This window comes from Ambystoma mexicanum, chromosome 3q, assembly GCF_040938575.1.
Source record: "Ambystoma mexicanum isolate Mex_15411 chromosome 3q, UKY_AmexF1_1, whole genome shotgun sequence".
In the NCBI taxonomy this organism is placed as follows: Eukaryota; Metazoa; Chordata; class Amphibia; order Caudata; family Ambystomatidae; genus Ambystoma; species Ambystoma mexicanum.
Genome location: NC_090926.1, coordinates 1,201,784,319 through 1,201,811,446, shown reverse-complemented (window position 1 = coordinate 1,201,811,446; position 27,128 = coordinate 1,201,784,319). Strand labels below are relative to the sequence as shown.

The 27,128-nt window shown below is 46.1% G+C and overlaps 1 protein-coding gene across 2 annotated transcripts in view; it reads left to right on the top strand.

The window, feature by feature from the left end:
• The window catches only part of LOC138447749 (sphingosine 1-phosphate receptor 2-like), a 474,685-nt gene that overhangs the window by 228,423 nt on the left and 219,134 nt on the right, over positions 1 to 27,128 (top strand). The window contains exon 2 of one of the 2 annotated variants that reach the window (XM_069604058.1): positions 26,084 to 26,157. The exons of the other annotated variant lie outside the window; for it this stretch is intronic. The gene's annotated coding sequence lies outside the window, so the exon portion shown is untranslated. The remainder of the gene's footprint in view (positions 1 to 26,083; positions 26,158 to 27,128) is intronic. 2 annotated transcript variants of the gene reach the window in all.

Here is a 27,128-nt window from a genome sequence, read left to right as displayed (position 1 = left end):
CAACTCAGACTCAATGTTTTACGTGAACAAGCAAGTACAGAAGGGAATTTGGAATTTCAGGCGGCGCACCTTCCTGACCAGGAAAACACAACGGCTGATTTCTGCAACTGCTGGTCTTCCGCAAACCACGAGTAGAACATCTCTCCCATCTCTACACCGAGTGGGGGACCCCGAGTATAGGCCTGTTTGCAACACACATGAACAGAAAACCTTTGCTACATGCTTCCAGGGAGGGTCTGGGCCCTAGCGATTTCCTGGGATGAAATGTCAGTGTTCGCTTTTCCACCTCTCCCTTTGAATCATTGCGCGTTGCTGATGCTGCCTGATGTTATAGCACCTTGGTGGTCAGCCAGGTTCTAGTTTTCGAGCTAAACACGCTGTCAGTCTCACCACTGATCCAGTGCTGGAAGTTGCCAATCGCCTGCACCCGAATGGCCAGCAGGTGTGGCATCCCTCTCCACAATCTCACAATTTAGTGGCCTAGTTTCTGAATCAGGTCACTGGCACAGTTCAACCTACCAGATGATAATATGCACATTATCCAGGTGCCGCGCAAAAACTTCTAAACGTGCACAATACAAAAGCAAATTGCTCTGCTTCTATCACTGGTGCGTAGACAAACAGCAATACATACCTGTCGGCTATCGTGGCATACCTCCTTCATTCTCTCTCACAAAACCAGTAATAAAACGTAATTGTGCAGGTCTTCTATATCTCTTTCCTCCAGTGAAGCCTCCACAAGTGAAATAGGACCTCATGTTGTGCTCAACACGCTCTGCCATAAGCTATTCGAGCCCATGTGGTGATGGACTTCAAATTACTCACCTGAAGGGTGGCCTTCCTGGTCGCCATCACTTCAGCAAGCCGGATTGGTGAGCTGCAGACCTTCATATTAACCAATCACCTTGCAGGTGGTTTTTCCCGGATCCCTAGTCAGGAGAGCTCTCAAGTTCTATCTTGATAGGACAAAGAACGTTAGAAACTCTTCTCACACAGTACAAGATCTGCAGGCCCCAAAGGCATCCACTCAGAATCTGTGCGTGGTAAAGCAGTCTCTGTGGCATTACAGAAGCCACAGAAGCTTAGAACTGATGCTCAGTTTGGTCAAGAGAGTCCTCAGAAACCTTGTTAATTAGGGGAGTTTAATCCATCCACCCATTGTCTATAATTCAGTGCTTGTGAATCGCCCACAAATATGAGTACGAAAAAGTTACTCACCGTAGTGACTAACGTACTTCTATGTCCCATCCCCTTGCCTACATACCTTTGGGACATTCCGTCCATCAGAACGGGATCGGAGCAGTTTTGTAGCATCAAAAAAAACGTTGTGTCCTTCTTTGTTTTTTTACGTAGGGCCTCCGCACATGACCGTAGCCCCACCTTCCTGACCTCCGCACCGCGCATCGCCCTTCAGTCCTTTTCTCTGCACAGTCCGGGTCAGATGCACTTGCATCATGGGGATTTTTTTTCTTTTTTCCCAGTGGTCCTACATCTTCCTGCTACAGTTCCATGGTCTTCTTCTCCTCCTTCTATCCCGGAGCCTCAGGGATTTGTGTCCTGTTCTTTGTGTGGACGTCATTTCTCTCTGTCTGGAGTGCTTGAGCCCGGAAAATCGGCGGGACTCTTGTCTTTACTGTGACTCTCTCTCTGTCTGGAAACTCCAGCATAGGCTTGTCAAGTGGGGTAGGAGTTCCCACGGATTCCTCCTTCACATTTACAGCAGTTCATCGACGAAAAAAGGAAGTGTTCGTTAAGTTCCTTCCTTTTTAGGGCACCCGGGCCAGGGGACTCCTTCCCATGGTCTTCTGGTTCCGGGACGTGCCTACGTGGCTCTTGCACCAGGGATGTCCCTGAGGTGTCCCAGAAGGAATCTAATCTGGATTCCAGAGTTTTCTCTGAGGCTCCCTGTCAAGGGGCTACAAAGACTGGTTTCTCCTCTCAGGTTCCCTATCTGGGGGCTAAGACTAAGCCCGACACTTTGGGGGTTGCTGCTACCGGGATTATTCCTGAGGTTTCTCAGTCTGGGACTAATCGTACCAAGACTAGTCCTGAGGTTTCCTGTAAAATGACTAAATGGGTTACCAGACATTTGGTCGAAAAAAATTGGTCGACTGGACAAATGGTCGAACCAATTTGGTCGAAAACCAAATGGTCGAATTTTTTTTATTTTTTTATTTTCACCCCTTTCTTTTTTTTTGGGGGGGGGTCCCCCCCAAACCCCTTTTTTTTCTAAAAAACCCTTTTTTTATTAAACCAAAACCTGAAAAATAAATATATAATTTAAAAAAAATTTCAACCATTTGCTTTTCGACCAAATTGCGTCGACCAAATGTCTTTCGACCAGTTTTCAGTCGACCAAATGTCTGGACACCGACTAAATGTATTGGGGTAAACTACGAGGATCCCTGGTTGGGGGCTATTTCAAAGACCAGCAGGCTCGAGGAGCTCCATTTAGGAGCTCTGGCTACCGGGCGTGACCCTAAGCTTCACCACAAACAATCTTGTGGTCATACCGGTCCTGCTGAGGGGGCAAAGAAGGAGGGCAAGGGCCCTAAATCTTCAAGCACCGGCCCTGCCGAGGATCCCTCACTAAGGGCTCATTCTTCTGCAGAAACCAAAAGGGCTGAAAAGCGCTCCAGGTCTGCTAGTACCGGCTCTGCCAAGGTTCCCTGTCAGAGGGCTAAAACTAGTCCAAAAGCCCCTGCAATCCCTGTTTTGAGAATGGCCTTACTGAAACCTGAGACGCAGATCACTTCAGGCAGTGACAAAATGGCGGCCCAACCCACACGGCCTTCGGCAGCCACTTTGATGAGCTCTTCCACACCAACATTCTTGACAGCTGGTACAGAGGGCCGAGCAGCATTTTCTACGAAACGTGTACAATGGAAACCTTTTTTTCGCTCCTACAATGGACTGGCGTGCAAGGTTTCTGCTGCCACACATTGTCTCGTTTCCTCCTGTGTCCGCTCCCTTAGTTTATGTGGATCCAGCTTTAGGAGGGCCATCTTGGCAACCAGTCTCATTACAATCTTTGGGGTATGCCCGTCTAGAGAGGCCTCTACCCACTCCTCTGCCTAGACCTTCCTCTGAGGACGCGCTCTTTGGCAAATTCAAGGCCCACGTGCATTCAAACCCACCACTGCCTCCACTGTCACCAGTGCTTAAGGCTCCGGTGGCACAAATAGATATGCCCAGAGTATCTGAAGTACCACGTGCCACGGATCAGTTTTCTGTTCCCGCCACAACTGATGAAGAGCACACGGACCAGGATAACAAATACGCGCCCCACTCTGTCAGAGCTTCTCATGACTAGGACTTGGATATGACGCTGTTGCTGGATATTTCAATACCTGAGCCTTTGGCTCCACAAGAAGGTGTTCTTTCAGGAGCGTTAACTCTTACTGCACAGGAGCGCATAGGCCTTTTTCTTCAAAAGGATGTGCTTGCTGAAGCCTGTAAGGTCTGTGAAAAACCTAATTCTGGGCAACATATGAATGGAAAAATACAAAAGAACAAGTTACACTTGTCAGAGGACATACCCTTGACTGCATGTCAGCTTCCTTCATCAGCGGTAGTGCCAGCAGCTATACTCCAGTCTAAGCTGTCCTCAACATGCTTCACGACTGCCTCAGGTCCTGATCAAGGAGGACAAAATTCTTGATGGCATCTGGAAAAAGGTTTTTGCAAATTCAGGTCTCCAGCTGCAACAGGCGAATGCTGAAGTCATCCTTGCCACAGCGAATCTCAAGCTGTGCAAGGAGCTTTCCGAATTTCCGGATCGTATCCCACAGGACAGGTTGGAAGATTTTAAAGAGGGCCTACCAATGCCACAATGTTGGCTCATGACTTGCTGGAGACCGCAGTCCATCATGTAAATACTTCTGCTCGGGCCTTATGGTTGTAATAGACATTTCCCTCCAAGCGTGGCTTCAGGCTACAAAATTCTCAAAAGAGGTTCAGGACAAAGTCCTCGAACTCCCCTTCGAAGGTAAAGAATTGTTCCACTCCTCCACCAACGAGATCAACAAAACAAAGGCAAGCACACTAACGGCTAAATCTTTTTTGGTCCTTTCAAAACAACCCCCAGCTAAAGTGGCTTATACGCAGAGATCTGGGACCCAGACCAGTTAATTTTCAGGTTTCAGAGGGTTCCAGGAGCGTCGAGCATGCTGAGCAGAAGGTTCCTCTGGCGGACCTCGCCACAAGCAGTAAAGGCAAAGTGACTGGTTTTTCTCTTGGTCATCAGCTTTCTCCTCTGCAAAAGGAGGTCTCGCCCCCCTATAAATCACCCAAATGATGCTTTCCATCGGTCACACGCGACTCCGGTGAGAGGGCGTATACCGTCTCATCTGGACCCATGGCAGACCATCACAGAAGATCGATGGGTTTTGACCATCACCTGAGCGTGCTTCCGCTTGCCCCTCCCTCATACCCCACCCAAAAAGTTGGAATTGGGCAGTCCAGCACAATGTCTACCTGCAAGCTGTGCACATTCTGGGTCAGATCAATGTTGCAGCAGATTCCCTGAGTCGCCAGTCTGTGGTAAATTACGAGCGGGAAATGAACTGCAATGTTCTTCTCAAGATTTTCCAGCAATGGGGTTATCCAATGGTGGACCTTTTTGCGACAGCAACCAACAGGAAACTACCACTCTAGCTTCCAGGGATGGTATCAAAGCATCTTCTTTGGGGGATGCACTCGAGATCCAGTGGGACAACATGAAGGCTTATACCTTCCCTCCACTGCCGTTGATTCGTCAGTCTCTCTGGAAGCTCAGGGGTGCCTCCAACTGCACTCTCTTGTTCATAGCTTCTTGGTGGCTAGCCAGGTTGTGGTTTTCGGAGCTTCAGCACCTATGAATATGCGACCTGATCAAGTTGTCGCAGATCCCCAATCTCCTGCACCAGAGCCATCACCAGGTGTGGCACACCTCCCCATAATCCTTTAACTTGGTGGCCTGGTGCCTGAGTTCAGGTCCTGAGCGCAGTTTAACCTTTCATGGGATAATATGCACATAATCCAGGCAGCAAGTAAGCCTTCTACGAGAGCACAGTACAAAGGTAAATGGCTTTGTTTTTGTCATTGGGGTCTTGCTAAACAGCTTGATCCTCGACATGCTTCCATTGACTTAGTCTTGTCTTTCATATCAGACCTTGAGGCCTCTGGTATTCACGTCTTATCATACAGAAAATGCCTGTCAGCCATTGCAGTGTATCTTTCTACAGATAATTGCTGTTTTTCTCTGGCAAACCCAGTAATCAAGAAGCATTTCGCAGGTCTTCTTCACCTCTTTCCGACGGTCAGGCCTACTCACCCGAAATGGAATCTGAACACGATCCTTACCGCCTTGTGACACAAGCCATTTGAACCAATGGCCACTAGTGAGCTCAAGTTTCTCTCCTGGAATGTGGCTTTCTTGATTGCAATAACATCAGCAAGAAGACTAAGTGAGCTTCAAGCTCTCTCTGTCGAACATCCGTTCCTGATTTTCTACAAGGATATGGTTGTGCTTCGCAATCATCCTTTCCTTCCAAAAAGGGTCTCGGAGTTCCACATAAAGCAGTCGATATCCCTACCGGGTTTCTTTCCAAACCCAGTCTTGGATGCAGAAAGGGTTCTACATAACCTGGATGTCAGAAGAGCTCTTAAGTTTTACCTTGACAGAACAAGCGAACTTAGAAGCTCCTCACAACTGTTTGTTACTTTAGGGCACCCAAAGGGCAAACCGGCTTGAAAAGCATCCATCTAATACTGGATCGCTTTATGCATCTCAGAGGCTTATACAAGGGGCGTTCATGTGCATTTGGTCTGTGGCAAAGCGGCTGGTGTTGCCTTCCAGAAATATGTTCCTTGGTAGTCCAAAGACAAGGCTGCTACGTGTGCTTCTGCCTTGGCTTTTTGCAGATACTATTGTTTTGACCTGAGCTCCCGGTCTAATGCCCAAGTTCGGCCAGGCAGTTCTTAAAACCTGTTTGAGTAAGGGAAATTTCCATCCTCCCGTTTCTTTGTTCAGTGCTTGGGAATCTCCGAAAAGTATGGAGGAAAGGGGATGGGACGTAGGAGTATAACAAACACTGTAGTGACTACCTTACTCCTAGTCCATAGTCCCCTTTCCTCCATACGCCCACGAGCCATCCCTTCTAAAAAAGATTCCTCTATTTTGCTAATGGTCTTTCGAATAGAAAAGGAGTGAAGGGCGATGCGCGGGGCAGAGCTCAGGAAGGCGGGGCTACGATCACATGAGGTGGCCCCGCCTAAAAATAGAAGCAGGACAACATTTTATTTTTGATGCTTCAAAAGTGCTCCGGTCCCGTCCCGATGGACAGAATATCCCTAAAGTATGGAGGAAAGGGCACTATGGACTAAAGTAGTCACTACGGTGAGTAACTTTCTTATTCCTCCATACGCTCAACCTCCATCCCCTCCAAAAAAGTTCCCTTTAGTTGCTAATATGTCTACTGACCATGGTGACAGAAAAGGACTGAAGGGCGATAACTGCCCCACGTAAAATGTAAAAAAGACAATGGGCCTCATTATGAGTCCGGCGGTAACCCTGCCGGTGCTACCAGCGGGTTGCTGCCTAACCCGTAAATATTTACCGCCGCCTGACTTCCCGGTGCCACCGGGAGATTACAACCCCGGCGGCCCAGAAAATCAGACGCCGGTAAAATGTAAGTCCCTATTCCCATAGAGTCCAATAGGAGTAACTTTTTCTTATTTCCACCTTTTACTTGTCCCGAATTAATGATGCCAGCTGGCTGCTGCTAGTATCTTCTTGGCCTACCTTTCAAAGGTCGTTGTAGTTGCATTTTTGCTTTTTCCCGTCCTTAGTGCTGTGGAATGTATTGTGACCTCTCTTCCTGACACATTACATGAGAGCTCTTCTTCAGAGCCATCAGTCAAGCTTATCGGGAAAGCAATTATTAGCACAGCTGCAAAGAACTGAAGTCGCGGAAAGCAGGGACAAACAAACCTTCCCGCATCGGCGCCACCTCTTCCTGGGAGAATTTTTGATAGGTAGTACCGGTAGTCCAAAAGTCCTTTGGCCCCTGGCTTGGAGTGAAGCAATCTGTATGCATGTGTACTGCCCCTGTATCTCTGCGCATTCATTGCTCGCCTCGCAATGTGCCTCAGTCACAAAGAGATGCGGGCGGGTTGGCTGTGGCTGCAAGAGACCCACACCCAGCCCCGGCCTCCGTACATGCATTAGTGTTAGGCAGGTTCCCCATAAGGCCATAACTAATAGTGCTTCTGCTTACTGACCTCACGCCGGCAGACTGTATAGTCTGCATGCTGTGCTCTGATGTCCTTTGGTACACGTAATGAACGTTTAACAAAATAGCTCACAGGGGTCATGTGTATTCCTCCTCCATCTCCTCCCCTGCGTCTTCGCAGCATATTCTAAAGTGACCATTTGAAGGGGCCCAACCAATACATGTGTGCATCGGACTTCCTGCTGCCATTGCAATTAATCAACACATACTTCGCCTGCGTGGAGGACAAGCAGAAACTTACACTATTTGTGCTGATTACGTACACCAATGGGTTAATGCGTTGTTTCCGTAAATCCGTGTCCATTGTGGGAGGAGACGGGGTTGATGTGTAGCTCTCCAGGGCTGACATAGCACTTCATCTAGCCGAGTTCTCTAAAAGGAGAGCCATTTATTTAGCGAATTGTGGCAACTTCCATTTACAAGCGCTCTGAAGCATCGCTGGTGAAGGGAGAGTGCTTTATTTTTACTTAAAGGTGTTAGTAAAGCGCTCATTAAACCATCTCTCTGGCGCTCTTCTTTAGCACGTGCCTTTCTGACGTGTACTCGTTGTTTTGTCTGTGTTTTAGGCATACACTACCAAACAGAAGTTCATGTTGACATTTTCATATTCGTTTTGAGCTGTCAGTAGCCTGACCCGTTCGTGACATCAGAGGAGTTGAAGTTGGTGAACATCAGATTGCAGGAAATAGGTAGTACAGGAAAAGGAAATTGGTAGGCCACCTTAAAAGCTAAAAAGTAGCATCAAAAGCACTTGGGTCATAAGAGGGGTTCCCTTCCTTCAAGCATCTTGTTGTAAATGTCACCAGCAACGAAGAGTGGGATTTCAGAACTCGGGAATGCCGGTTTCTCCACAATAAATCGAACAGTTACTTCAGTGTAAATAGCCCTTTTCTCGACTTCCTATAATATATCAGTATAATATGTCAGGTCATGCTTGATAGAAAACACGGGCTATAATTATTTATATTATTAGCATCCAAACAGTGGTGTCATACGGTTTTCCAGCAAATCAGTGAGCTCAAAGTGGCAGATTTATCACATCGTATTGCCTGCATTGTGAGCCCCCTGAGCAGCGGGAGGCTGCTGTTCTCCCTGCCGGGCAACTGGTAAATGTGTGCCTTCTCACCCTTTCCCGCATGTCCCGAAATTCCATGTCCCCCGCCCCACATCCCTCGACTGCGCCTAACACTCGGTATTGCAGTGCTTTCCTGCCATGGAAAGGGAGATGGGACTGCACTTAGTACCGCTGAACTCACACGCTTTTGGTGGGCACAACCTGCCCTGTAATCATGTTACTTACCCACCAAGCCCCCTAAACTATACACACTTCAATGGGTTCTCACCCACAACAAACAAATCAGGTGTTTTCACATGCTCTGGGGACACAACACGTCTGAGAGCTATGGTCCCTTATCTCTTTTCCACAGTGGCTATTTTGCTTTGCAGTTTATTTTAAGTTGAGAAATTGCAACCATACTGTTTCTCAACTGTAAAAAAGGAAATATTAGCTCCTTGGAAAGCATGCAGGGGTGCTTATAGCAATACACCCCTATGTGCGGAGGCATTACTTGGTGTGAACATTCCCTGGGGCTCACTGTAGTGCCCCAACACAGAGGAGCGCATTACTTAATTATAAGGTGTTTATTGAGCGCAGACCCAGCTTTGGAAAGGTCATATGGGAAAGTACACGGGTAGAGAAACAGATCACAACGGAGCAATAGAATGGAGCGTGAAGATGACAACGAAGGAGACGAAGGGAATTTGGCATCTGTGGATATGCAAGCAACCTGGGGAGGAAACGGGGGTCTCGGAGTAGGTGGGGAGTGAAGAGGGTGTGTACCTAGGGGTTAAAGAGGCGCCATTCCTTGAAGACGAGGCTCTTAAGCTTTTTCCTGAAATGTAGAATTGAGAGGGTGGGTCTGGTGTTGATGGGTAGGAGGTTCCAGAGTCTGGGGGCATAGACAGAGGCAGCCTGTTTACTGGCCCCTTCTTTTCTGCACCAGCAGAGTTCAAGTATACAAATACCCTGGCTTTGCTGTGGTCACTGGGACAAATGCCAGAGAAAGAATGGTGCACATCCCCACAAGGAGCTGGTGGGGTTGGCGCCCTTAGTGCATTGGTGCAGAACCACCTGGTGGATGTCATATTAATATTGATATTGATATTTTATTTCTATCGCGCTCGTACACAAGTGTACTTGCAGAAGAAAGCATTATCAGGGTATTTGACGCTGCTATAAGTGTACGTTGGGCAGGTGAATGGAATTGTGGTGCAACAGCTGTCTCCTTGGGGCCCCTTTAAAGGGGAGTGGCATGCAACCCTTCATCCCTTTGCTGCTTGCCACCCTACATCTGATAATGTTTCTGTATCCATCTCTGATGATCCCTTAGCGCACTATATGATCAAAGCTTAGAGCAACAAGATATACATTGATGCACCTAAGAAAGAAAAACGGTACAACAGGTAATGGAAATCAGCATGGTTTGCTGCAGGGGGAGTTCCCAATGTGGCCTCTCTGTTTTGCAGAGTAAAGTAGTATAAGGTGGCATGTGATCGTGTCTTGTGGTTCTGATTGGGGGCCTTGGATTCTGGATTCTGGTCAAATGACACTCGCATGCATCAAACCGGGGACTGGGCCCATAGGCTATATAGGCTGTTGGGTCATGGTTCCCCACCCCATTCATGGCAACCTCCTCCACAGCACCTCTCTTGGGTATTTCTCCCCAGCACTCCCCTTTCTCAATGGGTGCAGACCCTGCATCATATTATTGGTTGGACGTGGCCTGCATCATATTATTGGTTGGACGTGCTTCTGACTATCAAGGGATGTGGTGAACTGTGATCAAAAGGCTCCACCAGTGTAATAAGGATTGTCTTTGTCTAATTAAACTGTGGCCAAAACGTTTTCCAAATCAAGACGGGTGCCCTGAATGACAAATTAGTGCTCTGACTGGAGGGCCATTTCCCATTTGTAAGAACTGTCCCATTTGAACGGAGCAGCTGCACTGTCAACATATAGAACAACATATATAAGAAGGAAGCTCTGATAGAACATGATATCTATTTTCTATTCTGTGGCATTAGGCTGCCATTTTTATATGCGCCCGCTACAATGAATAGATTACAAAGAAAAGAGGTTACAAAGGAGCTGGTACTGTGGGGTGCATTTAAAGGCCACAAACAAGTACCTTTCACATGAATGGCAGGAATTTTAAACACTGAAACAAAAACGGCCTGGCCTTTGTTTTTGTTTATCAAGTAAAATTAAAGAGCCATGTGGACAGGGGCCTACCTCTCATTAGCAATGGATAAACAGAATTTTAATTTACAAAAGAAGGAGGAGTCAAAGATCCCTGTCACATGGAATAACTACATTTTTAAACATTGAAAACAAAAACAGCCTGCAAATCTGAGTGCAAATAAAAACAGTTTGAAAAAATTTAAAAGTGAAAGAAATATCATTGCTCACAGAAAAATATCAGAAAAACAAAACAAAGAGCAATGTATATTATGTTTCACCCACAAAACTCCAGTGACATTTGAAGAGCCACTTTGTCTTCATGAAAAAAATGTTAGCCCAAAGCAGACCCTTTGGCTGGCTGTGTGCAAAACTTCACAAGGAAAACTCCAACTCCCAGCCTGAATGTCACGTATCCCGTCTAACGACCAACCGCAGTAAAAATGTCCTGCTAAAGTCATCGGAATTCAGTGTTCTCCAGAACGGCTGGCTCTGAAAGCAGGGACTTCAAGAAACGTCATGACGAAGGGAATTTGGCATCTGTGGATATGCAAGCAACCTGGGGAGGAAACGGGGGTCTCGGAGTAGGTGGGGAGTGAAGAGGGTGTGTACCTAGGGGTTAAAGAGGCGCCATTCCTTGAAGACGAGGCTCTTAAGCTTTTTCCTGAAATGTAGAATTGAGAGGGTGGGTCTGGTGTTGATGGGTAGGAGGTTCCAGAGTCTGGGGGCATAGACAGAGGCAGCCTGTTTACTGGCCCCTTCTTTTCTGCACCAGCAGAGTTCAAGTATACAAATACCCTGGCTTTGCTGTGGTCACTGGGACAAATGCCAGAGAAAGAATGGTGCACATCCCCACAAGGAGCTGGTGGGGTTGGCGCCCTTAGTGCATTGGTGCAGAACCACCTGGTGGATGTCATATTAATATTGATATTGATATTTTATTTCTATCGCGCTCGTACACAAGTGTACTTGCAGAAGAAAGCATTATCAGGGTATTTGACGCTGCTATAAGTGTACGTTGGGCAGGTGAATGGAATTGTGGTGCAACAGCTGTCTCCTTGGGGCCCCTTTAAAGGGGAGTGGCATGCAACCCTTCATCCCTTTGCTGCTTGCCACCCTACATCTGATACTGTTTCTGTATCCATCTCTGATGATCCCTTAGCGCACCATATGATCAAAGCTTAGAGCAACAAGATATACATTGATGCACCTAAGAAAGAAAAACGGTACAACAGGTAATGGAAATCAGCATGGTTTGCTGCAGGGGGAGTTCCCAATGTGGCCTCTCTGTTTTGCAGAGTAAAGTAGTATAAGGTGGCATGTGATCGTGTCTTGTGGTTCTGATTGGGGGCCTTGGATTCTGGATTCTGGTCAAATGACACTCGCATGCATCAAACCGGGGACTGGGCCCATAGGCTATATAGGCTGTTGGGTCATGGTTCCCCACCCCATTCATGGCAACCTCCTCCACAGCACCTCTCTTGGGTATTTCTCCCCAGCACTCCCCTTTCTCAATGGGTGCAGACCCTGCATCATATTATTGGTTGGACGTGGCCTGCATCATATTATTGGTTGGACGTGCTTCTGACTATCAAGGGATGTGGTGAACTGTGATCAAAAGGCTCCACCAGTGTAATAAGGATTGTCTTTGTCTAATTAAACTGTGGCCAAAACGTTTTCCAAATCAAGACGGGTGCCCTGAATGACAAATTAGTGCTCTGACTGGAGGGCCATTTCCCATTTGTAAGAACTGTCCCATTTGAACAGAGCAGCTGCACTGTCAACATATAGAACAACATATATAAGAAGGAAGCTCTGATAGAACATGATATCTATTTTCTATTCTGTGGCATTAGGCTGCCATTTTTATATGCGCCCGCTACAATGAATAGATTACAAAGAAAAGAGGTTACAAAGGAGCTGGTACTGTGGGGTGCATTTAAAGGCCACAAACAAGTACCTTTCACATGAATGGCAGGAATTTTAAACACTGAAACAAAAACGGCCTGGCCTTTGTTTTTGTTTATCAAGTAAAATTAAAGAGCCATGTGGACAGGGGCCTACCTCTCATTAGCAATGGATAAACAGAATTTTAATTTACAAAAGAAGGAGGAATCAAATATCCCTGTCACATGGAATAACTACATTTTTAAACATTGAAAACAAAAACAGCCTGCAAATCTGAGTGCAAATAAAAACAGTTTGAAAAAATTTAAAAGTGAAAGAAATATCATTGCTCACAGAAAAATATCAGAAAAACAAAACAAAGAGCAATGTATATTATGTTTCACCCACAAAACTCCAGTGACATTTGAAGAGCCACTTTGTCTTCATGAAAAAAATGTTAGCCCAAAGCAGACCCTTTGGCTGGCTGTGTGCAAAACTTCACAAGGAAAACTCCAACTCCCAGCCTGAATGTCACGTATCCCGTCTAACGACCAACCGCAGTAAAAATGTCCTGCTAAAGTCATCGGAATTCAGTGTTCTCCAGAACGGCTGGCTCTGAAAGCAGGGACTTCAAGAAACGTCATCCTTGGCTGGAGCACCACTAATATGTGTATAAATGGGGGCACACACTTCAAAGAGCAAGCTTCCAACACAAAAGAGACTGATAAAGGTACAGGCTAAACCAGTGAAAACAAATGGCCGGAAGCAGGAGCAGAACCATTTGTCCCACATGAACATTCACAATTTATTTAAAAGGGCTATTATCATTTAAGCTTTTTTCTCAGCCATCATAAGGCGGATGGATTTCATCTATGTACCATTTTTATGTAATTTCCAGGCAATTTTGGGGATATAAAATTCATCTTCCTGTGACACTGGGAATTGTAAGGGCCAGTTAAACTAGGTTTCTGGCTGATATGAACATGGTCCAAATGTGAGAGTTGGTGAGCGGGTGACAATTGAAATTAGGGATATGCTTAATAACGTACATATTCAAAACTGTTGCGCTTTTTATGGAAATGGCAGAAAGGTGCCACATGGCCATGTTACATGATCCAGATTTGGTGGTCAGCTTATCTAATTCCCCATGACTAGCTGAAACAGAAAATATGTTTAATCTGGCAGTTGCTAGTAAAATTATGAAGTTGTGATTCATAACTAGTTTTTGTCAAAAAGTTGAAAGGAGAACAAAGGATGATGACACATGGGGATTGCCATATGTTGCCTCAAACCCCTAAACCAGTCCTGACATGGAGGCTGGGTTTGGGAGGAGAGAGAAGGGTAACTCTCCAATCCTAGTGGCAGGGATTATTGCAGAGTACTTCCCCAAGATTGTAAAATTAGTAGTGTCATCGCTGCTATATAAGGGGGACTGCACTCGGACAGGGACACACAGAAACCGGAAACACAAAGAAAGGACAGACAGAAGAGACAGGCCATCAGGAAGGCTGCTGAGACTTACCATCTGACAGCTGTAAGAAGACACCAGAGGAGATTGCTGAGAGTGCATCTGGGTGGAGCTGTCTATCCCTAGGAAGGCCTCAAGCTGACTGTGTCCTATGGTCGAGAGCGGGAGGCCATCTTTGAGGGTGGAGTGACCAGGGACCTGCCCTATCTTTGTGTCCTGAGATGCAGCTGGCTTTCCTGAACCTTAAACAAAGGCTTGCTATGTAAGTAGAACTGAGCCATGGGAAACCAAAAGGTGGGGGGAGTCTGCTTGCCTTGAATCCTTTCCCTTTATAGTGGGCAGTGGGGCAAAACTGTGTAGATCCTTAGATTAGGTAACCAAAAATATTAATTTAATAAATTCCCCATTTGGCAGAACGCTACGGGGTACATTTTGTTTAAAAATTAACAAAGCTCAATTCCAAGTGTGTGCTGAAAACTATAGCCTATAAATTAATTGGGTAATCCTTGTTGTCCCGCTGACCCCTACTTCTTAAGGAAGAGGGGTGTCTTTGTTCTTAAATCAGTCCAACATTTTTATCCAGCTTCCCCAACTCAGGCCTTTCAATAAGGGGGGACTGAAATCTAAAATGTCCCAAATCTTTCAAATTTTTCCTTCTGACTTTCCAACATAGACCAAAGCAAGGGGGGAGGTCTGAAAAACAAACCACTAAATCACCCTGTGTTTATTTTTAACCAAAAGTGAGGGTGAAATTAAAATAGCCAGTATTTTTACCAATCTTGAAATCCTATTGCTACACTTTTAAGCCTGCCTTTTAAGCCTGCAGGAAAATCAAAATCGCACAACATTACATAAGTGCCTTTGTTTAATTATTTCATGAAGTGAAATTTGCAGAAAGTTAAGAATTGTGATTGTGTTCTTTTTAGCTCACTTTTTTTGTGATGCATTTATGCTGAGAGAAGTTGATTGTGTTGTGTCACGGATAAAGTGGTATTTAGAGTTTTCCTGTTAATTTCTATTACTTTTAATTTAAATTAATGCCAATATATTTCCAGTTCACCGGTCTGGTTCTTGGCTCATTGTTAGCTCCGGGTAGAGAGATCCAAAGGGCATGATATGTGTCTGAGATAAGGCTAAAGTAAAGAATCTGTTAAACAGTTTGTTGGGTCACCACTTGAGTGGGGAGGGAAGGAACGCCCCGTGTTGAGGGTGGCTTCTCAATAAACCATTACAAATTGTGGGCTCGTCCCGCGATTTAGCTTCCTATTCCTGGCCCATGCCAAGTACACTGTGACAGTTGATTCATTTTTATGCAATTTCATTAAGGTGGAGGGAAAGTCATCTTTGTTTTGTTAAAGTGCAGCTAGGACATGACTCCTGAGTTCCAGGGAGGTGTATAGGTAAAAAATTAAAAGTGTGTATGAATTGATTGGATTGAGGAAATCATGCAAAACAGGGTGATTTTGTCCCTGAATAAAGAAAGTTTTATTAAAGTGCAAATAGCCAATTGTGAATACTGTACAAATTGGGAAAGCCGGGGAGCATCTCCTAACTACATTATTTCTCAAAGGTTAATGGGTTGAGGACGATGCAAGAAACTGGCAAATCAAAATTGTGCAGGAGGTTACCTCAGTAAGCAATGATATTTGCCACGAGCCGGAATATTGCACAAAGCACTTGAAGCATTTTATATGACCACAACTGCTCGTGATGAACAGATACAAATGCCTCAGCTAATGGCTCAGTTATATTTTCATTTGCTGTTAGTAGTCGAGCGTTGGCAAAATAGTGAGGCTAGTAGGAATCAGGCTGGAGACCTGTCACAGGCCCCGGATCTTGTTCAACAACTCAAGGCTGAGTTAAAAACACTGTAGCAAGAGAGTGCAGAGCGTGAAACCCGTTTTTTTGCACTGAAAATTTCACAAAAAGAGTGTGTAAAAAAATCTGAGCGCATTGCAACACACGCTAAATTATCAGTCTGCTCTTAATAGAGTCTTTTTGGAGGACATTATCACATTCCAATCAGAAGTAAAACAATTGAAAACTGAAAATAGTCAATTAATTATCAAAGGGGGTGATTCCCAAAATGAGTTTGGGAATCAACAGCAGGTAAGTACTCTGAAACAACAGCGGATGCAGAAGGCTCAGGAAAAAGACATCTTGAATCAGGATAACAGCGTCCTATTACAGAGGATAAATCAGTTGGAAATGGAGCTAGAAAAGGAACAGTCAGGTTCTCAGGAACCAACCAGAATTAGAGAAGAATGGGTTAGTAGAGCGAGTGAGGCAAATAGAAGGTGAACTATTAGAAGCAGCAAAATGTAGGGATGAACAAGAGAAAGAGATTAGGCTCATGAAGGAAAAGCGCCTTGAATATACACACAGCTTACAGGGCTCACAGAGGGAGATTAATCACTTCAGCAAGAGGTGCATCAAACAAAGGTTTGGTTGTTAGCTCAGAGCAGGGTGCATGAGATTAATCAGGCCTTAGTGTCAAAATTAAAAGGCCAGCTCTCTGACTACCAACAGCAAATAATTAAAGAGAGACACAGGTGTGAGAGCCTCACCAAGGAAATCGAAAATTATAAACAGGACCTGAGGCACCCTGACCAATCAGGATATGGGACAAAGCCCACTAATCAAGGTGAGGCACCCTTCCCAACAGAGGCCTCTTGCCAGTCATTTACAACCTCTCGTGCACAAATGGGTACACCTCTCGTGCACAAATGGGAACCGACATCATGCATGCCACCTATCAAGAACAGGGTGACATGAGGCGGTTATACTTACCCAGGCCTAGCCCAACTGATCAAGAAGGCCAGTCCCTGTCTGATGTTTGTGAGTATTCATCATTTCCACACAGAAGGGAAAGTGGCTGGACCAGTGTGTCCTGGGAAGTAAGGAATAATACGGTACATACTTCAGACCATGAAAACTCTTATGAGGAGAAAGTCAGGGAGTTAGATTAGCTGAAGATGCGACTACAAAGAGATCACATTGCCCGCTTAGCTGAAGGAGAAAATCTAGACCCTCAGCCTAGGGAAGGCATTCTAAAAACCTCTGAATATTCAGCGGAATGGAAGTCCCTGGTAGGAGGGATGAGGAAGCTGGGTTATATCCTGGGCCTGAAAGGAACTCCAGGGAGAGTGACCCTGGCAGTTCACTTTGGTCCAGGCGATAGGAGTCCAGACCCCGTGGTTCTGGGAGATATTCTCAGTCTCATAGAGATAGGGAGCGCCTAGGAGACAGGGAAGGGAATACCAGTAGCAGAAGGTGAATGGACTCAGGTGAATAGGAAGAATGACCCAATAAGACAAATCAAAGCCATAAAGAGCTTCTTGACCCCATACCACAAGAATGGCAAGTATTCAGTATGGGAGCACCTGGAACTTTATGAGCAGATGATGGCCCATAAGGCTGCATATTACTTGCAGCGTGGGGAAGATCAGGCGCCTAGGGAGTTTGTGCAGGAACTAAAGCGCGCATTTGCGCCACTTCCCGGTAGGTGAACACAAATAGTAGGGAGTTCATAACTACATATTTCCATGCTCTCCCTAAATACATAATGACTCAGTTGGTGCGTGACTTTCACAAGCATAGGACCCTGGATTGGGTTATTGAACAGGCCACCAGGATATATGAGGTCCAAAAGCCTACCAGAGTAAAAATACTGTCAAAACCCCCAAACCATCTAACAACCCCACTGCTGCAAAGGTTGCAGAGGTAAAAACTACCCCTCCATTGGATCTAGAGACGGGGGTCCTAAAAGTAACCCTCCTGCCAGCAAGCAAAATGTTAAGCAGAAGGGACCCCCCCAAACCCGGCCCAATCGAATGGTAGTCATTTGAGGGCCCAGAACAATGATCCCTCTGACCCTGCCAGCTTCAATAAGTCCTAGGCACAAAGGTACTAAACCCATCCTGGGATATTCATACACTACCCCGGCCCAAGGGGGGGAACAACTCAGGTAAGTACTGCCCTGGGAAACTTCCCTCAGGGGAGAATTATCACTCCACCACTCAATCTGAACTTTTTCCCCAGATATCCCCCAAACCAGAACTTCCAAAACAATCCTCCTCTCTCTCCCCGGTTCCAGGACAATAGACCCCTGAACCTGGGAGAATGGAGATACAGGATGGAAAATTATGGAAGGAATTTCCAGTGCCGGAGCAACTCCGAGAGAAGGGACAGTCCCTTTCAGGAGCAGCAGAGGTATGTCTTGAGACCTCCCTACCACCCAGACAAGACCTTGCAACTGGAGCGACCAGTCCAGCAACTAACCAATGATCTGGGGCGTATGCTGAGGGCTCAGTCCAACTCTCAACCTAATACTGCTTCCCAGAATTCCCCACCACCCAGGTCTGATGCCCCAGGGGGTAAATGACGGGAGGAAACCTCCAACAAACCACAGGTTCCGGAGGAGGGGCCCGGCTGGAGGGGACATGCAAAGCTCTTGAGGAAGCTTCCTTTCTCACTCAAACAGAATCCCTAAAAACCTCTCAGCCTTAAAAAGTCTCTTCTATCCCCAAAATGTTAGAACCCAAATAGCAAAGAGTAAGTAGGAAAGGCCAAAGATGGTTTGTCAGATGATAACACATATTTCGAAGGGATTGTGTCCTCCGACGTATTCCTCATCTTAGATATATCCTTCCAGCTCTGCTGGCCTCCTCGGAAAAAATTTTCTCCAGAGGGCGCTGCGCGTCGATGTCCCTCGAGTCGATGTCCTTCGACAGCCGCCGTATCGACGCTCGACGTCATCCTGCCTATAAAGGCCGCGCGCGGCGTCCGTTGCTCAGTTCCGTTTTTCCGCGCTACTCGGTGCCTCGGAATACCGTTGCTCAGTTCTTAGTCAGATAATCCTATTTACCTCGAGTTATTCGATCCGTACTCGATGGCTTCCTCGTCGGAACCGACAACTCCTCGATCGGCTTCAAAAAATGTCGAGATTGTGGGAAAAAGATGTCGTTGACCGATCCTCACAGAAATTGTCTGTGGTGCTTGGGAGCCGAACACCATTGTTCGGAGTGCGAGGACTGTATGTCCATGACAGCTAAGGCCCTGAAGGAGCGTAGGGGGAAGCTGGAGAAAGGTAAGACTTTTAAAGCTTCTTCTTCGTCGATGAAGTCGAGACATTCGTCTCCTCGTCACCATTCGCGCTCCAGGTCTCGGAGTGGGTCTCATCACTCCTCGAGATCGAAGCACTCGAAGAGGAGACGTCGAAGATCCCCTTCTCCGACTTCCTCTTCCTCTGTTTCGCCAAAAAGAATCCCTTGCCCCACGAAACATAGTTCCCGGGCTGAATGGGAGGTATTCAGAAAAAATATGATGAGCGTCTTCGAGAAAGCGGCCTCGACCCCCTCGAAGACTGCCGAGAGCGATGCTCTGGTCGAAAGACCCGAAGGTCAAAAACGCTGCGAATCGCAGTACCCAGCGAAAGAAACCTCTCGAGCGCGTCTCGAACCCTCGAGTAGGACTATGACCTCCAAACCTTCCTCGAAGGTTCCGTCGACGCCGTCGACGAAGGTTCCGTCGACGTTGAGGTCGATGTCTTCGACGCCGTTGTCGAAGGGACCTTCGACACACGGGTCTGTCGACTCGACGCCGGCCTCGACACCGGCGTCGACGCCGAGAAAAGTCACGGTGACCACACATCCAGTGACGATCCCCAGGCCCTCGACGTCGATGGCGTCGATATTGTCGAGTAAAATTCCAATTCTGTCGAGGTCCTCGAGGCCTCCACCTCTGTTTTCGACGCCGCGGTCGAAGCCTTCGACGTCGGCGTCGACGACATCGACGTTTTCGAGGCCAATAATGACAAGTTCGGCACCCTCTGCCTTGGAAATGGGATTTACTCCCTTTATGAGTTCAGAACAATTGAGAACTATATCCTCAATTTTAGAAGAGGGTGATTTGTCTGAACAAGACACATTTGAGTTACAGGGACCTGTAACCCCAGTTAGAGAGGAATTTTCTTCTGAAGAGCGCAGATTAAAGGATCTTCATGATTCTTTACATGAGGCAAGTGGGTTAGACACTTCCCCTGAGGTGGATTTTGCTAAGCCAGACCCGGGGGAGCATGCTGAAACCCCCTACAGAGCCTTAATGGCCAGGATTACAGAGTTCATGGGGTGGTCTACACCTTCACAATCTTTCCAGCAAGATGACCTCACGGATATTCTTGACAAAGGCCCACAAGAGGATCCAGTGGTGCCCTTTCATAAAGCTCTTCAGAGAAAGATCATGACAAACTGGGAAACCCCAGATGTAATACCAGCAGTAAATAAAAAACTGTCTGCAAAGTACAGGGTATCTTCCACAGACCCAGAGTTCTTGTCTAAACATCCATCCCCAGAAAGTCTGGTGGTACAAGCAGCATCCTCTACCGATGTCAAGACGGCTTATCCTACAGTCCCACAGGACAGGGACGATAAAAAATATGATGCTATGGCAAATAAAGTCTTATCAGCATGTAGCATGGCATTAAAGTCTGTTAATGCTACTTGCACCCTTGCTAGGTTCAGCCATACACTTTGGGAGTGTGCTTCTACAGCGGCTGACTGCATCCCGGAGGGAGAAGAAAGCGATGCGTTCCTGAATATTATACAGGACGGTAAAGACGCTATGTGCGAATCCCTCCAGACGGGCATTGATTCGGCTGACAGTATCAGCAGAGCAATGGCGGCAAGTACATCAACCAGGAGGTTCGCTTGGTTGAGAAAGTCGGGTTTTGCCCCAAATGTGCAAGCCAGGCTCTTGAACATGCCATTTGATGGCTCTTCTTTGTTCGGGAAAAAGGCGGATGACAGTTTAGAGACACTGCAAACTTCAAAAGCAGCAGCAAAATCCCTAGGAGCTGCAATCCGTCAGACTCATTTTCGTCCCACAGGAACCTCTGCGAGGGGCAAGTCCTTTCGCTTCTACTACGCATTCGGAAGAGGTAGAGGACGACCGGCTCAAAGGGGTCAAAGAAGAACTACCCGAGGTGGACGGGGTAGATATTCTAAAGCCGCAGCAACAGCAGGTGCCTCTTTACCATCGGCATCTGCATCAGCTGCCCCAAAACCACTCTGAGGACTCCCCTCACAGGACACCTGTAGGAGGCAGGTTGACTCAACATCTGACGGTATGGCAGGCTATCACTTCAGATGCTTGGGCATTGGAAACAGTCGCCCAAGGTTACTGCCTGCCTTTCCTATGTATACCTCAGAGTCATCCACCGGGGATCAGCTCTCAGAAAGCTCCAGATCCGCTCCTCTTGCAGGAAATTTTGGACCTGCTAGAGAAAGGTGCCATAGAACCGGTACCTGTAGCGGAGAGGAACAAGGGCTGGTACTCCCCTTACTTTCTCATTCCGAAGAAAGACGGAGGACTGAGACCCATCTTGGACTTGCGAGAATTGAACAAATTCCTCAGGAAAGACAAATTCAAGATGGTCACTCTTTCTCAGATCCTCCAGGCCTTCAGTTTCAGGACTGGTTGGTATCTCTGGACCTTCAGGACGCTTATTTCCATCTGCCTATCCATCTCAAACACAGGAAATACCTGAGGTTCGCAATTGGCAACTTTCACTATCAATTTCGAGTACTGCCATTTGGGCTGACCTCCGCCCCGAGGGTCTTCACCAAGTTAATGTCGGTAGTGGCTGCAAGTCTAAGGAGGGAAGGGATTCACGTCTACCCCTACCAGGACGATTGGCTGATCAGGGCTGTTTCTCCGGAGCAAGCTCAGATCCAGCTAAATCACGTGTGCTACTCCCTTCACAAACTGGGCTTCTCCCTCAATTTAAAGAAGTCTCAAATGATACCATCGCAGAGACTCCAGTTCATAGGAGCGATCCTGGATACTTCCCTGGGAAAAGCCTCGCCACCAGAGGTGAGGGCTCAAGATATTCTACAGATGGTTACCAAGTTCCAACATGCCCAACGTCTCCCAGCCTTCGACTTTTTGAGGTTGCTAGGCCTCATGGCATCCTGCATTTTCCTAGTGCCAGAGGCTCGCCTGAGAATGAGATCCCTCCAGTGGGCACTGAGGACTCAGTGGTCACAATTCTCAGGGAGAATGACAGATCTTCTTCAGGTTCCCGGCAGGGTGGCGCGAGACCTTCAGTGGTGGGCCTGTCAGGAGAACATTCTGAAAGGAGAACAGTTTTGGCAACCCTTGCCGGAGATAACAGTAGTCACGGATGCCTCACTCACGGGGTGGGGAGCCCACGCCAACGACTTGACCATCAGCGGTCGTTGGTCTCCATCGGAGTCCAGACTACACATCAACCTGTTAGAGCTGAGAGCCATCAGACTTGCGTTGAAGGCTTTCCTGCCAGCTGTACAAGGGAAGAATGTCCTGATAATGACGGACAACACGGTGGCCATGCATTACCTCAACAAAAGAGGAGGCGTAGGATCACTACCCCTGTGCAGAGAGGCGATGCAGCTCTGGTTTTGGGCAATCCAAGAAGGAATCTCTCTATCGGCAGTTCACCTAGCCGGAGAGAAGAACTTGACAGCGGACGCTCTGAGCAGGCAGAACACAGTCTCCCACGAATGGGAGCTAGCTCAGGAAGTCCTTCAAGAGATATTCGCCCTTTGGGGAACCCCTCAGGTAGATCTGTTCGCCACCAGCCTAAACAGGAAATGCGACCTGTTCTGCTCAAGGGAATTTCCTCCGAGAGGAGCTCTGGGAGACGCGTTCATAGTGGCCTGGAGTTTCCGCTTCTGTACGCGTTCCCACCGGTCCCTGTCATTCCTCAAATGATCAGGAGGTTGAGAAGATTCCGGCGAACCATGATCCTAATTGCCCCGGATTGGGCCAGGAGAACGTGGTACCCGGACCTTCTAGACTTGTCCATCTGCCCTCCAATTCGACTTCCGCTCAGAGAGAACCTACTCTCACAGACGGGAGGTCAGGTTCTCCATCCAGACATCAAAACCCTCAACCTTCACGCTTGGCTTCTGAACGGCTGAGGTACAAGGATTGGGACCACCCTGATGATGTTATGGAGGTGTTGCTTTCGGCAAGGAGGCCAGCAACAAAGTCTTTATACCGCTGCTGTTGGAACAGATTTTGCAGCTGGTGTAGAGAACAGAATATCGACCCATTTTCATGTGGTACACCAATGGTTTTGTCCTTCCTACTATATTTGGCAAATTCAGGCCTTCAAGTTGGCACCATTAAGGGCTATCTCGCAGCGCTATCTATCTTTAAGCGTACTGCGGAGGAACCATCCTATTTCAAATTACCCTTGGTAATACAGTTTCTAAAGGGGTTAACCAATGTTTATCCCCCAAGACCATTCCAAGTTCCCCTATGGGATTTAAACTTAGTACTAACTTTCCTGATGGGTACACCTTTCAAACCTCTCCATTCTTGTTCGTTAAGATTCCTTACCCTTAAGACTGTTTTATTAATAGCACTTACATCTGCTAGAAGGGTGAGCGAATTACAAGCTCTTTCTTGTAAACCCCCTCATACAATCTTTCACAAAGACAAAGTTGTCCTGCAAGTGAAGCCTAATTTCCTCCCAAAGGTAGTTTCTGAATTCCATATCTCTCAGAAGATTACCCTACCATCTTTCTATCCTCCTCCTCACCCGGGGAAAGAGGAAGAGAGGTTACACAGACTAGACCCTAGGAGGGTTTTAAGTTTTTACATTAGAGACTAGCCAGGATAAGACAGGCAGACCAGCTGTTTGTAGGTTACGCAGGTCACAAGCTGGGGTTACCAATAACTAAGCAGACCATTTCCAGATGGATCATTCTAGCCATTCTGGAATGTTATAAACTGGCAGGGAAAGAGCCCCCTCAAAACCTTAGGGCTCATTCGACCAGAGGTATTGCAGCTTCATCGGCCCTCAAAAGAGGTGTGCCGATTAAAGACATATGTGCGGCCGCTACATGGTCGTCTGTCCATACCTTTACACGTTTTTACAATCTGGATTCCTCCTCTAGTCAAGAGACTAGGTTTGGAAGGGCTGTACTGCATTCTATTCATCAATAGAAGACAGCGTGAAGTCAGTACTCCTCCTCCGAATATAGAATACTGCTATGGGAGCCTATCTAAGATGAGGAATACGTCGGAGGACACAATCCCTTCGAAGAACAAGTTACTTCTTACCTTGTAACGTTCTTTCGACGGAATGTTCCTCCGACGTATTCCTCATCGACCCTCCCATCCATCCCCGCAGTTCTACTTCCCTTGTTGTTGCAGCTTACGCTCCTTCAGGGTGATTAGTCTAGTCCAGACAGTAATACTGTGGGCTACAAAACGGAACTGAGCAACGGACGCTGCGCGCGGCCTTTATAGGCAGGATGACGTCGAGCGTCGATACGGCGGCTGTCGAAGGACATCGACTCGAGGGACGTCGACGCGCAGCGCCCTCTGGAGAAAAATTTTTCCGAGGAGGCCAGCAGAGCTGGAAGGATATATCGAAGATGAGGAATACGTCGGAGGAACATCCCGTCGAAAGAACGTTACAAGGTAAGAAGTAACTTGTTCTTCTCTCCTTAAACAGAGGAATTAACTTTCAATCTTATGATCTTTAACTGCAAAAATGTACAATATTTTTGCAGATTAGACTAACAGGACAAAGAAAATATTTTAAACATCTCCTAGTCTCTAATTCTCTAAAATGTTATTTTTTGTAGGTTTGACCCTTGCTATTTCATCCAGCAATTTGCCTCTTACACGTTTAGATGTATTTATTGTTGTTTCAATGCAGACTATTACAGCTAATTGGAAAATCTTTCAAAACATTAATTGTTGTACCTGAATGCATACTATGTGTAATATTACATTGGTTTGTGGAGCTTTTTGTGATATTACTGTGAAACCCCCGCGACCAGTATTTTAATTTAGATTTGTAGGTGTCGCCTTGGTGTGTGAAAGACGGAGACTAAGAGATCCCCCACTCCGTTTGTAAGGAAATGTGTATTTTCCACACACCTTCTTGCTGCGCCACAATTATGTGTGAACAAAGTTCCACAATCATATGTGTTGGTGATCCAATTAGTTTTGTTTTTTGGCCCTTTCTGATTAGACGTGTTTCGGCATTGACTAAGCCTTTTTCAAATCAGGGCATATCCTTCAGCGTTATTCATGTATGCATGTTTGTAGACATGTTGAGATAGTACTGGGGTAAATCCCATATGCTGAAAATGTTTGTTTCTTGCAGCTTGCGTCATGTGTCCCACAAGCATACATATATGAATAACGCTGAAGGATATGCCCTGATAAACAAAACTAATTGGATCACCAACACATGTGATTGTGGAACTTTGTTCACACATAATTGTGGAGCAGCAAGAAAGTGTGTGGAAAATACACATATCCTTATGTGTAATGTTAATGGACTGGAAAGGTGTAACGCTAAATCGTCCCCACGAATATTAAAACCTAAAAATAAATGGCACCTATGTATTAATTACAGGCCATCCATCATCCATATCCGTTCTGTTTCCAGTAACTCTATTGATGATTAACTAAAATGTTTTAATATCCAATTGTCCTTGACATGGATTAACTACTTTATCCTTACCATTCTGATTCTTCGCGTATCTCCTCATATTTTATACTTGACTTAGTGCTGTTACTTCAAACTAGCTAGATAATGATGCTGGCTTTGCTGAAGAATTTGCGCTTCTGCCTCTTTTATTTGTATATAATACGTCCTTTACCTCTTGTAACCTTAATATATTACATCCATCCAATATCCAAAATATTGCATGATATGATTTATTTTGATATCTTTTTTCATGTCATTGTTATACTAGCCAATGTTTTTATCGACATATTTATTGCATAGAGCATGGCGCTATTATTACTATTTTATACTTCCCTTTAAGATATTTATTGTAATATTTCACTGCTTATTTATTTGCATTGCCTAAAAGGTTTTTCTTTTGCTCAACACATTGATATTGCTTATTTGTTATATAATATACAAATAATGTGGATTCATAACAGTGATGCCTCTCTTTATTGTATTTATATACCCCATTTATGCAATTTCAGTAAATATGTTGTAACGGGCACACATTACCACTTTCAGTTGTAGGATGGTGGACATCCATTATGTCGCCCACTTGGACCGTGGTGGGCTGGGGTTTATTATTGCGCTCTACTATAGAGAGTCACCTCCAGAGGTATTGCTAAGGCTATTTTAGTCACTGGGGTCATCTGAACAGGACAGGCAGCTGATCATGTATGTCTTTCTATTGGCAGGTTTGTCGGAAAACCCCCTGCACATGTCGGAAATGGTGCTGATCCATGCCACTTTCAGGAGGCCTAGCAGACAGGTATGGCCACTCTGTTCCCTCCACAGGGATTACACTATTTATATCGGTCTTAGATTGTGCCTTACAATAGAAAAGCAAAAGAGCCTACATAGCACTCTCTACTGGTTGGAAAACATATTTAGTCTTCTTTATGACTAGGACCAATCTTTTGGGGATTTCACTTATAACTCCTGCCTGGTGGGGAAATTGATTTTCAGTGCATACCTGTCCTTATTTTTAGTATGTTTCATTATCTCAACATTTTTAAGGGTGAAGTTTGTTTATTCAGCTGTTTAGTATTGTGTTTTATCTTGTCTCCCTGGTGGACTTTGAAGGTCTTGTTTGGGCTTAAGAAAAGTGATTAAAAAAAATAAAAAGGAGAAGATCTATTGTGAGAGGGATCCTGGGTGAATTCTAGATGTTGAAAATGTGCTGCTGTATCAACATGAAATCCCGTGACTTCTGAAAGCTTCACTTTTGTATGTACAGCTTGACTTACCAACAACTTGGAAAGATGTAGTCATTGTACCTTCCCATTGACTGCTCTCGTAGAGCATCTCATTCCCCAGTGAAGCTTCAATGCAGTCACAGTGGGAACGTCCATTATTGAAGGGTTGGTGAATCCATAGGCCCGCCTCCAGAAGAAATTATAAGGGTGCAGAAAGGCGAGGGGCAGAGGGAGGTTCAGCAACGTCAATGCAATCAGGAAAACAAGTTGACAATTCTCATCAGCCGTGGAAAACTTCATGAGCCTCCAATTTCTGAGTGGATATTTGCAACCTGTCTGTTAGTGTCTTGTTCCACCGAATCAGTTAACTGCCCCCCCAAAATATCACAGGTAAATTATCTCCAAGAAAGATGATTTGGCATTTTCGGTTACACATATACCATTTGAAGTAGTTGCCACGGTTATCGCACAGAATACACACTGATAGGCTATCAGTCATAATGAGAGGAGAGCTCTAGGACAAGAGTCTCCATCTCCCTCGTGA